The sequence below is a fragment of the Musca autumnalis genome, unplaced genomic scaffold (assembly GCF_047663935.1).
Source record: "Musca autumnalis isolate F117 unplaced genomic scaffold, ASM4766393v1 scaffold_1, whole genome shotgun sequence".
Taxonomy (NCBI): domain Eukaryota; kingdom Metazoa; phylum Arthropoda; class Insecta; order Diptera; family Muscidae; genus Musca; species Musca autumnalis.
In genome coordinates, this window is record NW_027411644.1 from 163,926,123 (window position 1) to 163,938,629 (window position 12,507).

The 12,507-nt window shown below is 34.3% G+C and overlaps 1 protein-coding gene across 22 annotated transcripts in view; it reads right to left on the reverse strand.

Moving 5' to 3' along the window:
• cpx (synaptic transmission protein complexin) overlaps positions 1-12,507 on the reverse strand; it is a 1,026,747-nt gene that overhangs the window by 43,318 nt on the left and 970,922 nt on the right. The window lies entirely within an intron of this gene.

The following is a 12,507-nucleotide window of genomic DNA, read 5'->3' on the forward strand; positions in this document are numbered from 1 at the left end:
ATAAATTAAGTTTAAATATAAATTTTCCGCTAGCATAACATCGCAAGAAGAAGCAATTCTCTCATCAAGAGTACTATTCATTTATTTAGTTAAAAATATCTCCTGATTTTAATTCCGAGAAAATATGCCTCAAAGGTAGACATGTAGGTTCGCCTGTATGATAAACATTTATTTACAGGATGGAAAAAAAAACTTGGAAATGTGTTCTGATTTTAATTTCCAAGTTAGACATGTCCGTCTGTATGTTACCCCCACACCACTTTCAGTATTCCTATAAACATTAATAAATGACGGTTCTTCGTTTTAATTGACTGTATAATAGTATGGAAAAATATTATCGTGAGAGATGTCCAATTTAAGGTAGTTTCGATCGACGTTAATAATTTTTGCATTTGTTTTCCAAAAGGTCGGAATGTTCGTCTAATGATATTGCGCAGCATAAAATTATAACTAAATTTAACATTTCCCCCTAAGTTTGGAATATTAAAGATAAACTTTTGAAATATTTAAGATTAAGGGTGAACGTAAACTGTGGGAGCAAGAATATACTTTTTTCGGCGAGTAACATGCATACTAGACAGTTGCGAGAGGTTCTTTCCTATTTTAACTCCATACCACGTGTCAGTTAATGTCTTGCAGTATGGGGTCCACAAAAATGTGGCACTTTTGCATCTGCTTGGGTATTCTCCAGACCAATAGTGAGAAAAATAGGCAAAATTAAAACGCAAACAAGTAAAAAGTCCTAAAGTTCTTCCGGACCGAACTTTTCATACTCCCATCATACAATTTACTTAATTAAAATGGAATAATTAGTTTCCTTTCCTGTCCGCAATTTTAGGTGCAACAATTTTTCGACCACGGATGTCCCCAATCTAACCTAAGAAATATGTTCAACCAGGTGAAAGATACAACCTATGGAGCTATATATAGGTCCACACTTGACAAATTTTTGATGGAACAGTTCTGTAACTGCAGGAAACCGGGTAGTTACGTCAAACAGTGTAGCTAAAACCCTCAAAATATCGAAAATCGGTAACTCATTTTTTGAGTTACCGATAAAAATCGGTAAAATTAAAATGGTTATAAGCTAAGTCCTACCTATAGCAACAGTGTTGCCACCTTTTATTGATGCTTTTCATTAATAATTTTGCGTTTTAATTTTACCGATTTTTGTCGGTAACTCAAAAATAAGTTACATAATTCCACTACTGGGAGCTATATCAAAACATGGACCTATATTGACGATTTGCAGTGAAGAAGTTTTTTGACCACTGAGAACTTCAAATGTCAAATTACAGTTATTTCGGTTAAAAATTTAAGCTAAAATCCTCAAAATACCGAAAATCGGGAGGTGCCGTTATATGGAGGCTATAACAAAACATGGAGCAATGTCCATAATTTTTGTGGTCACTATGAACCCTAAATGTTAATTTATTGCCAATTCGGTCAAAAAATGTGACTAAAAACGTCAAAATACCACAAATCGGGCGGTGCCGTTATATGGGGACTATTCCCAAACACGGACTTATGTCCACATGTTTTTATATAAGTTCATGACACTTAGGAACCCTAAATGTCAAATTATAGCTAATTCGGTCTGAAAATGTTGCTAAAAACGTAAAAATACCGGAAATCGGGAGGTCCCGTTAAATGGGGGCTACACCAAAACGTGTACCGATATAGTCCATCAACGAACTTAACCTGCCTTCAAACAAAAGACGAATCTACACAAAATTTCAGTGTCCTATCTCCATTTTTGTGGATGCTAGAGTGATTATCACAGTCGGGTGGACGGACGGACATGCATAGATGGACTCAGAATTTTAACCTGATCTAGAATATATATATTTTATAAGGTCGCAAATGACTTTTTCCATGCGTTACAAACGGAAAAACAAACTTAATATACCCTCCATACTATGGTGGAGGTTATAAAAATACATATAAAATCACAGGTAGTATCGATGGTAATTCGAACGAATTTCTATTCGAATCGTCTTAGAGAAACAGGCCATAAGAGTAAAATCGGGTGAGAAATGTATTCATTTTTGGTCGTTTGTGTGTTCCTGTTTGGGCGTGTGTAGTAGCAAACTGGTTGATGGAGAAGTACGGAGGAGGTTGTTCGGAAGTTCGGAGGAGCTTATTTGGAAGTTCAAGGAGGTTTTTCGGAACCTCGGTGGGGGTGGAAGTTTCTAACTACCAACTGGGGAAGTTTCTATACAATTGGATACCCCAAATTGTCATCCAAATCTGAAAATTGTGCTAAGTTTTAGGTCGATTGGTCAACTGTGTGGAAATGAGATGAGAAAGCTAAATCAAACATTGCAAAAACCCCAAATGCCGCATGTTCGAAAGCAGCTCGACATTCCTGTTAAAAGCATCAAATTCGGGTTTTCGGCTATTTTGTTTGGAGTTGAAAATATGTTGCCAATGCCGCGGTAGGGAGAGGAATTCATATATTGTATTCGCAGATTTCTAATATTCACTTTTCCTTTGTGTTACTTACATATTATCTCGAAAACATCCGCGAAGGGACAAGGTACACTTCCTCAATTAAATTGAGCCTACTTTTTCTAACCAAGTCCGAACGAGACTGTTCTGAAGACACCACTTGTAGAGACATTTTAGATGGCTGAAATGCCCAACGTTGTGGGGGAATTTGGCTGTCGTTGAAAATCCGATGTTGTCTGGCCTAGGAATCGAAATGGAGTATTCAGTATGCAGGACGGTAGTTCTTACTTTTGTACCATGGTGCAAGCGGTGCCAGCTTTATTCGCTACATTCAGTCTTGTGTGAAATTTTACTACTACAAAGTAGTAACTGACTTGATCTGACAGCCATGTGATTGTAATGTATTTTTCCCACCTCCATACCGCCACATCTGGATATGGGCCCATGTTTTGGTATAAAGCGGTATCGGCCGATTTGTGGTATTTAGAAAGATTTTGCTGCATTATCCTACCCAATTTGTAACAGATTAGAGGTTTTAGCTACGTTTGTCTACACAATTAGCAGCAATTTAACACTCGACTGTTTTAGAATGTGGCACTTTAGGTTCTTAGTGATGACCACATATCAAGAATTTTGGACGACGTTGTAGTATAGCCACCTTATCTCCCGATTTGAGGTATTTTAAAGGATTTAATTGCATTTTCTGAGATATCAGCAGTTATAAAAATTCTCCACAAAAATTTGTGGAAATTGGTGAGTGTTTTGTTATAGCCTCGAATGAGAATCGTCGAAGGAGGGACATTTTCGAATATTTGGTTGTCCGATTTCTTACCTACAACGGGCCAATCCTTCGGTAAAATCAAAATTTTGACTTCGACACTCCGTTTTTATCAATTCCCTTGTAAAAAATTAACTATGGGTTTATTTGACTACACACCAGTTGCAAGTTTTAGGAGTTTAAGTAAATAAAAAATAAATTTTTTATATATTTAATACATTTTCAATTTTGATTAATTACATAAAGGGAAAAATATATAAAACTGTAGTGGTGCTGTTACGTTGTGTTTAAGAATTTGTTAAAATATTTTAAATCATTATTTGTATGCTTATTTAATACATACATATACAATTACACATATTTGGCAACAAAAGCAACACTGTGTTTCTTATATACGAATATGGCTTATTATTATAACAATTCTTATTTTATAGTAAAATAAAAACACTAATTTAAATTAAAAATTGAAACTAAAAGTAATGCAATAAAATAATGTTTTTTTTGCATGTAAGCTGTGCGGATTTATCTAAAGAGCTTTGTGCATCAAGAAGCTTTAATGCTGGAATGTATGTTTGTGTAACTACTGTCAAATATGTATATTTCGTGTAATGAGAAGTATGACAAAATAGTCATTTTAATTATGACAAATCTTCACCTAAAACAAAATTTTTGGTTTCCTACTAAGTAGATTTAACCCTTCGATTAGTGAATAGGTCCCTGGGGACCATTTTCATTTTCAAACTCAAATTACTCAGTGATCGTCAATGGGAAGTATATCCAGTAGGTTTATGCATTTTTTACAACCTCGTATCCCTGTATGATTTTTTGATGGCTTGTTGCCCAAGATTACGATAAATCTTAATTAAAAAGTGATTCAATAAAAGAAGCTTCCGCACATAAAGCTTTTAAAGTTTTCATTTTTCAGAATTTTGGACTATTTTTTTAAGTCACGGTTTGTGCGGAACCTTTATTTAAAATAAAATGAAATGAATGTTATTTGAGTCATTAATAGCCAAAAGTTCATTTATTCTCACTACAGGAAATCATTTCTAAGAAAAAAATGTCAAAAAGTCGTAACCCTAATGTCCAGTCTCCGCATGTATGTAGTAGTATGTATGTAGCAGGTCTTCCGAAAAATATATGTTTTATTCCCAAACATCAATCGTCAGCTCGAAGTAAAAAGGTGAACTAAGAAAAAACTTCAATGAGAAGTTTTTCTTTGGCAACCTCACACAACCCCGACGAACGTGTTTGGGAAAACAAGACAAATCTTCTCCATTTTCGTCGGGGCTGTGTGAGGTTGCCAAAGAAAAACTTCTCATTGAAGTTTTTTCTTTTTTCACCTTTATACTTCGAGCTGACGATTGATGTTTGGGTATAAAAAGTTTTTTGTGGAAGAAGTTATTGAAAAATGACTTCGGTGGAGAATATCCACAACAAGGGAACTGATGAGATCCTGTGGCAAGGATCGAAACTAGTCTTCCCTGCCTGACCCTTTGGCGAAATATGTCAAACTTTCTCCAAAAAAGGAGTCATAGAGAAACCGGCCATTAAGAATTAAATTTAATAAATTTTCTAACTGCCCCCTGCTTACAAATTAGTGACATTCTTAGGCTACTTTCATATTCATATTTATTTAGGATTTTTAGTAAATTTTTCAATTTCTAAACTATTTTAGTTGATTTAAAGCTAAGTAAATGTCCTTAGGAACAATTGGAGGCAAACATATTTGCCATAACCAAATCCACTTTTCTGGTTTGATATTTTCATTTCTTCTGAGAAATATGGACAAGTTGTTTACCCTCAGTTACCGTTTTATTTCTTCCTTTTTCTTTGCCTTAGGCACTTTAATAAGTGATTTTACATTAAGGACACTTGTGTTAATTTTTTTTCTACTGCGAAAACAAAACCCATTCATGTATAAACCTAAGAGCATCCATCCATCCACTTCTTCTTCTTTACTGTAAGCTATTCAAATTTCTGTTAAATATTCCATTTTTAATTGGGATTTACGTTGTAATACCTTGTGTTCTCCTGAGTTTTGTTTTTGCTCTCCAACTCAATAAAAAAGTTTTCAATTAAAATTCATGAGAAAAAAAAAACGAAAATGTCTCTGGACTTAACTTTTACGATTCCTGGATGTATGGGCGTGTAATCTGAATATCACCAACGTGTAGGAAATAAATTGCTGTTAAGACTGTGTCGTCGTCAATTCAGTCCAGTAGGAAAATGTTGCTGGGAATCATGTTCACGAGAGATACAAACGGAATGTTAATCATATGAATTAAATGTACACCTCTTAAGTGGTAATAATTTGATTCTAGACAGAGAGAGAAATGTGGAAATCGGTAAATGAATGAAAATTGAAGTTGGGAAAAAGTTTGTTGGCTGATATGTCGTAATACGTTGGTAGTCTGTTTGTGTTTTCACTGCAGTCATTTTAATCTCTTAAAACTCATTAAATTTGCATTTTAACTTCGTTGTTGTTTTTTTTCTGTTTCATTTTAAAAGATAGTAGATAAGGCTTTACAGGTTGGGGGTGTTTCGTTTCAGTAATGTCTGTTTTAAAAGACAGGTCTATTGAATTTTCTTAAATTGCAAGGGAAAGCTATTATTTTTCTATAGTTGCAAACTATTGTAAATTAATTATTTTTTTGAACCACACATGTTTATAGAATATAATGAGGTAATTTGAATAACATAAAAGTGGATATGCATGTATTTGACTGTCTGATTTATGTGAATTTTTCTGCCTTATGTTCCATAATGTTTAGTTATTATGCTATAATTTAAAACTTAGAATATGCAATCAAGGAAAATCTAACGTGCTACAATTATGAAAAGCGAAGGTGCACAGAACTCAGGCAAAATAAATAAATTATAAAAAATTAAAAATCTATTAAAAAAGAAATTATTTAATTTTAAAATAGAGCTGAGATTATAGAAGACAGATAGAGAAGAGACACAGTTTTACTTTTTGTTGTTTTTATGTTATTTTTGGTTTTTGGAAATTTCGTCATAGTAATAAAGGAAAGGATAGTAGCGATAGTAGATTTGGAAAAGAATAGTTAAGATATGAGTTGATTTCATTTTTTAATTGATTTTTATCACTACAAATACAAAATGTGCTTAACCCTCTAACGTACAGAACTAAAGAAACGAAGAACTTTTTCGGTATAATAAAAGTGGTTACCAACAAATATTTATAAAAAAAAAAAAAAACAAAAAACAAAAAATAAGTTTAATATATAATGTAGAAAAGAAATGTATTTTAAATATGTTTTAATAAATATAAAAATGTATAGTAATTATTTCCTATTCCCTGGTTCATATGATTTTTAATGTTATCGGTATTAGGTGGCGTATAAGTAGTACTTATAAAAAGTACAATGGAGCGTATTATTATTTTTCCACATTAAATTACCCATACTCCTAACAACACGCTCTCTTTGTATTACAAAATTAAATTTAAAAAACTCAAAATATTTACAACACTTTGTTAACCGAAAAAGTCCTTTGAATCGAAAATTTCTCATTAGAGGATTATAAAAATAATAGCCGATGACACTGGCATTCTTTTATTTATTACTCTATAGCTTTGTTCACAACAAAATGTCATGATTCTAATATAAATTATTATTACAACACATACAAACAAATTATTATTGTGCTAGCTTATAAATATATGCATTTGTATTTTATTATCTGTCTCTAGCACAAATAGTTGGTTGTAAAATAAATATCTATATTGTGTTGTGATTTGAATTGTTGTCATTGTTGGTGTTATGTTATGAACATTTAATTTTATTTCGTTGTTTATTTTACAAAAAAAAAAGAAAGTCATTAATGTGATTTTAAAACATTGTAGGTTTTTGGATATTTGTGCTTCAAAATGGTATACATGACTCCAAATGCTGCAGCTAAGTCTTGTGACAAATATCGCCATAAAAACTTACAATATTTAGGTTTCAACATTAATGCCTTTATTGGAAAACGTAATCCGTAGTCTTGCGTTGTTGGTCATGCGGCGTTTTGGCTGTTGATATATCATTAAGTAATATTTTTTTGGCATAACAAAACGTTGAACATGGTTATAATTTAAGTGTGGTTATTCTAAGTAAAATATATGAATATATTATAAACATATTATTTTTACTTCTTTATACACCCTGCAAACAAAATGGATTCTAGGAAGACTAGATCTGTTGAATTCAAATAATTTTCAGTACGTTTGTATATTACCGAGGTATTCGGAGAAAATTTTTTAGAGATTTTTTGTACATTTTATTTGTAAATTTCAAATGCTGTCCATGAGCTATGGATTTTTATACCCTCAGTCTTCAGGACAAAGAGGTTAATATCCTCCCTATCAATAGGTAATGAAAATCAATAAATGCTTTTCAACGTACATTCAGTCTCGCAATTATTTAAATTGTCCTAAAACTCGACTTTGGACTTTTTGATAACTGCAGAAAATTGGCTATAATCGAATCTACTAGTGATTTTCGAATTTTCTTTTGAATCTTTGCACAGATGATTTTGTAGCTATCATAAAACTGTAAAACCACCAAAGTCAACTAAAATCTATGGGCAAAAATCGACCACAAGATAATCGACTGTGCAATCTGATAAATCAAAAGTCGACATCGACTTTTAGACTTTTGGCCGCAGAAGGTCGATTTTTCGAAAGTCGACTTACATATCCCTAAATACTGGTTTTAGATCCAAAGTATGTTTGAACGAAATTCGTTTCAAACAACTGGGGGTTAATTTAGCCATGTCCGTACGTCTGTCTGGCTGGAGTGCACGATATATGCAACCGATTTGGTAAAAAAAATGGTTCTTGTAATATTTTGTCCATACTTCTTCGGATACCTTCCCCACAAAAGTTCAGAATTTTAGTAGGGAGTAGCCGATTCGGTCTACATTTTACTTGTCGAAATATTTCTTCCAGACATGATCAGCATTTAATATGGGCTTCCTTCGAGTACCTCCCACACAGGTTTTCAAAATTTTTGGCACATGTGCAGTTTTGGGATTCTTGTCGAATCGACATTCAATTGTTTACAATTGTGCTCGCAGCCCCATTTACGACGGTGCAAATTTTTCGGGGCAAGTCCATACTTCCTGGGATAATGTCCCAAAAGCTCTTAATAACCCAGGCGCCATCAACCTAAACTACTGATGAACACGATAAGTTCCGTATCGAGTATCCGATTTGGCCGAAATTTTCCACGAAGTGAGGGATAAGTCGGACAACATCTTCGAGTACCTCTCACAAAAAGTTCAACATTTAAGCTTAAATGCAGGTTGAGGGCTGTTCGAGGACCCTTTGGAAATGTTTACCAAAGGCAATCCTTGTGGTCCACTTTACAGCGATATGATGTTTTTCGTGGGCATGTTCATGCTTCCTCACATAACGTTGGACGCTATAACTCGCTCCTCAAAGAAAGAAAGCCACATGTAGCCGTGGTGATTGGAATCGAGTCTAGGAATAGACTTTTCCAAAATTCTTACGACATGGTTGAATACTCCGGGTGTTACCGCATCCCCAAATAGACTTGCCTCACCCCACCAAAAAATTGCACCCAACAAAATTACCGCCTTCCCCCAAATTTTCACTCGCGAGCAAATCACAGCTCTGGTTTGGAGCTCTGTAAAGGGCCACCATTCTCTAAAAATTCTACAGCTTATTCTAAACGCACGATCACGGATACATGTTATCATTCCTACCTTGCAATGGTGTCCACCTGCGACATCACGTTCTGGCTGCTTCCACAAAATAAAGCAACGTGGGTTTAGCAACCCCTCGGATTCCGGTCTATAAGGCGTAACCAGTCGCGTGGCACTCAGAGGTCCTTTTTCTTGTACAGCAGGGGATATAAGGAATTGGGTAATCTCAACTTTTCACGGAAAGGTCTCGCTCCTCACAGTGAGAAAGCCACGGTGTATGAGAACTGTTATAGTGTCGACTACGAAGACTGACCAGAGACTCTTATCGGGTGAATGCTAAAACTCAACACCTTACAAGGAAAGTGAAGCCAATGCAGGGGATGTTGAATTGGTGCTTTCAGAATTGACTCTGTGAAAGGCTACATGAAGGGCAACCATTATCTAAGAAGACAGTAGGTATCGCTGTTCTCTGGTGCAGTGTTTCACATCTTCGATATCATGTCCTCCCTCTCTGCTTACACAAATGCCAACAGCGTCTTACCCATATTAATCGGCTTGCTCGTCTGCGTCTGACTCAAGAAAGAGTAGCAGCAACTCATTTTTCGTCCTTATGGGCAATAAGATCGATACCATTAATAACGACCTTCAGGAAATATAATAATAATTGTTCCACAAACATGTCAGACGGGAGAAGGGAGACTTCACTCATATCAATGAGTGCACCCCGATTCATATAAGCTCAATGATATGGGACCTACTGTTTATTGCCGAGTCAGAGCGGCGTGTCTTAAGACACCACTTGTATAGAAGTTTACACGTCTGAAATAATCATGAAATGTCGCCAACATTACGGAGGGGTAGTTTGCCACCATTAAAAATTTGATGTTGCCTGGCAGGGTGACCCAAACCCGAAGCGGGTGTACATACAATTGCACCACGGTATCACCCACTGTCTTAATTTTATTGACCCTGGTCTGACAGTTGCGTTATTTGGGAATCTGAGAACACGGAGCGAAATCTTGCCCATATGACATCCAGACTAATACTGCTCATGCTCATCCATCCAGTTCCTGAATTCTGAAGAGAAATGGATTTAATACGCAGCATTTATTCGAAATGTTATGGCAGAGAAGAGTCTGTACCACAGAACAGTATTGAAACCCAACTCGCAATACGAATATGTTGTGGATGGGGATTAGTAAGGCTAAAGTAAATTTTTAGACCAATTGATAATTGTCACCCCGAAGTAATGCAAAGGAATTCCCAGGTTGGTGTTTCTGTGTAGAACCGCTATTGGTACTGCGCTATCATTATGCCAAAAGAAACTCACACAAGAATGTTATGAGAAGGGCGTCGGGACGGTTGTGAAAAAATCGATATGTAAGGCAGACAGATTTCGAAAATTCTGACAAAGAGTCAAACATCAAACTGATGGGTTTGGCGTAACCACACCCTTCAGGCAAGGTTATCAGGTTGGCGAAATACCTTTAATTCCTTATGTATAATGACAAGCCCAAACGAGGTATAGACAGAAACAACCCAACTGGATAATAGTAATGCAGCAGGTGCCGATGAGTAAACATTTGAATTGATTAAGTCTCGAGTTCACACATACTAGATGTACTCTTATGCATCAGCTAGTTAGCTTCGTTTGGGGAAAGGATGAATTGAACATATGTATTCTGGTTCAGCTCCACAAAAGAGGAGATTAGGTAGTATGTTCCGATTATATTTTATATATTATAACTGTTCCATGGCTAAAATAATCGATGTTGCCTGGCCATTGCACCCCGGTGGCACACAGTATGCTCCGATTACGAAGACATAATTGTCCCCAGTATCGAATAAAAAAGTTATATAGAATTCGGGATGAACAACCAGAGGCTATAGTCAAATAAGTCATCGTACGAAATAATTGGGTCATATATGTAAATGGGACTGACAAATTCACCAAGCAGTTTGACACTTACAGTGCCATTGTCGACCCTAAGGCAGATGTCGTTAGGCCTATAGTTCTAAGATGTTTTAAGCCATGTATAAATTTGACATCTTTACAAATGAAATGAAAGAACCACTCCTATAAACTAGGAAGGAACAGCTCCGAACAATTTATCTCTGAAGGGAGAAAATATAATTATTTCTTATTACGGAAGTCAGCCAACAACAGCTATACATTCATTCATTTGGACTATTGATTGCTTCTTAGTTAAGTAAATAATTTGGTAGTTAATGGACATCATTTGCCCGTAGAATTGTTATCGTGTTGCCCGAAGCAAATTGACGTGTATAAAGCCACACACTCTTACATTTTCTTCGTTACAATTTACATGAGATATTGTTGTTGTTGCTGCCAGTTAATTTTCCTAAAATCAATGGAGATTAGTGGCATGAAATTACCCACTTAAAGGAAGATATGGAGCAATATAATATTTATGCTTCAAAGTAAGAAGCTATAACAGGTAAGTGCTGTTACTTCCAGATTTATATTCAAAGAAATGTAAATGAATTAAAATGTATTGATTTATATTTAATTTTTTTTGTTAAGTCGTGAAATAAATGCTGTTTTAATGACTTTGCATTTTGATTTTTAATTGGATTTCTGAAGCTACACCCTAGATATACATATGTACTTCTTTCATATGACAGACTTCTACACAATTCTTCTCCTTGTTTTTTAATGGTTCGGTAATGGCAAAGAGTTACTAATTTTTGTAATGTGTGCAGGATGTATAACAAGTAAAAATAATAGTATTATAAAAATATTTTAAACTTCTTAAATTATAACCAAGTTTGTTGCATTATATCGTTTACATTATCATTTTTAAATTATCTCTATTTCTTTTTTGTATTTGTTGTCGCAGCTCATTTGATAGACAAAGATAAAGTTGCAAAGTAGAAGTGGTAAGTAGTAGTTGAAGAATAAAGATTTGAAGAAAGAAGAAAGTTTGAAGAAGAGTACAAGTACAACTTTTACATACATATATATTGAGAAGTTATAGTTGTTGGTGTGGCGAGGATAAAGCTTTATTGGTGTATGTGTGTATTATAAAAGTACAGATCAATTTTTGTTGGTGATAACAAAAAACTCCTTCTTATTGTGTTTTTGTTATTGTTTGTTATTTTAAGTTTGTAACACATACACACACACATTTATAAGTTACTCTAAAAAAACGATTTCTACTATTGGAAAAGAAGAATAAAATAAAACAACATTTTGTACTCTCAAAACATTCTCAGTTGTTGCTGTAATAGTTGTTGTTGTAGTTATCAATAAATTTCTTGTTGTTGTTTTAGTATGTGATTACAAAGAAGTTATTATTTTTCTTTACAAAAAGAAGAACTGTTGTCGTGAGATAGAAATAGAAAGATAAATAGGCGTAGGTAGTTTTTTGTATTTTAGGAAGTTGGGAAGTAGAATGCATTTCATTGGAATTAATTATAAAAATAACGTAGAAAAAATTCTGTTAATTGGTGATTAAATTTTGTTGTTGTTATATACGTTGTTAACGTTTGTTTTCTTTATTTCTTTCGTTTGTTTTTTCTTTTTGTTATTTTGTTAATATTAGTAGATAGTAGTAAGTCGGGTGAGATAGATATGTGTTGTT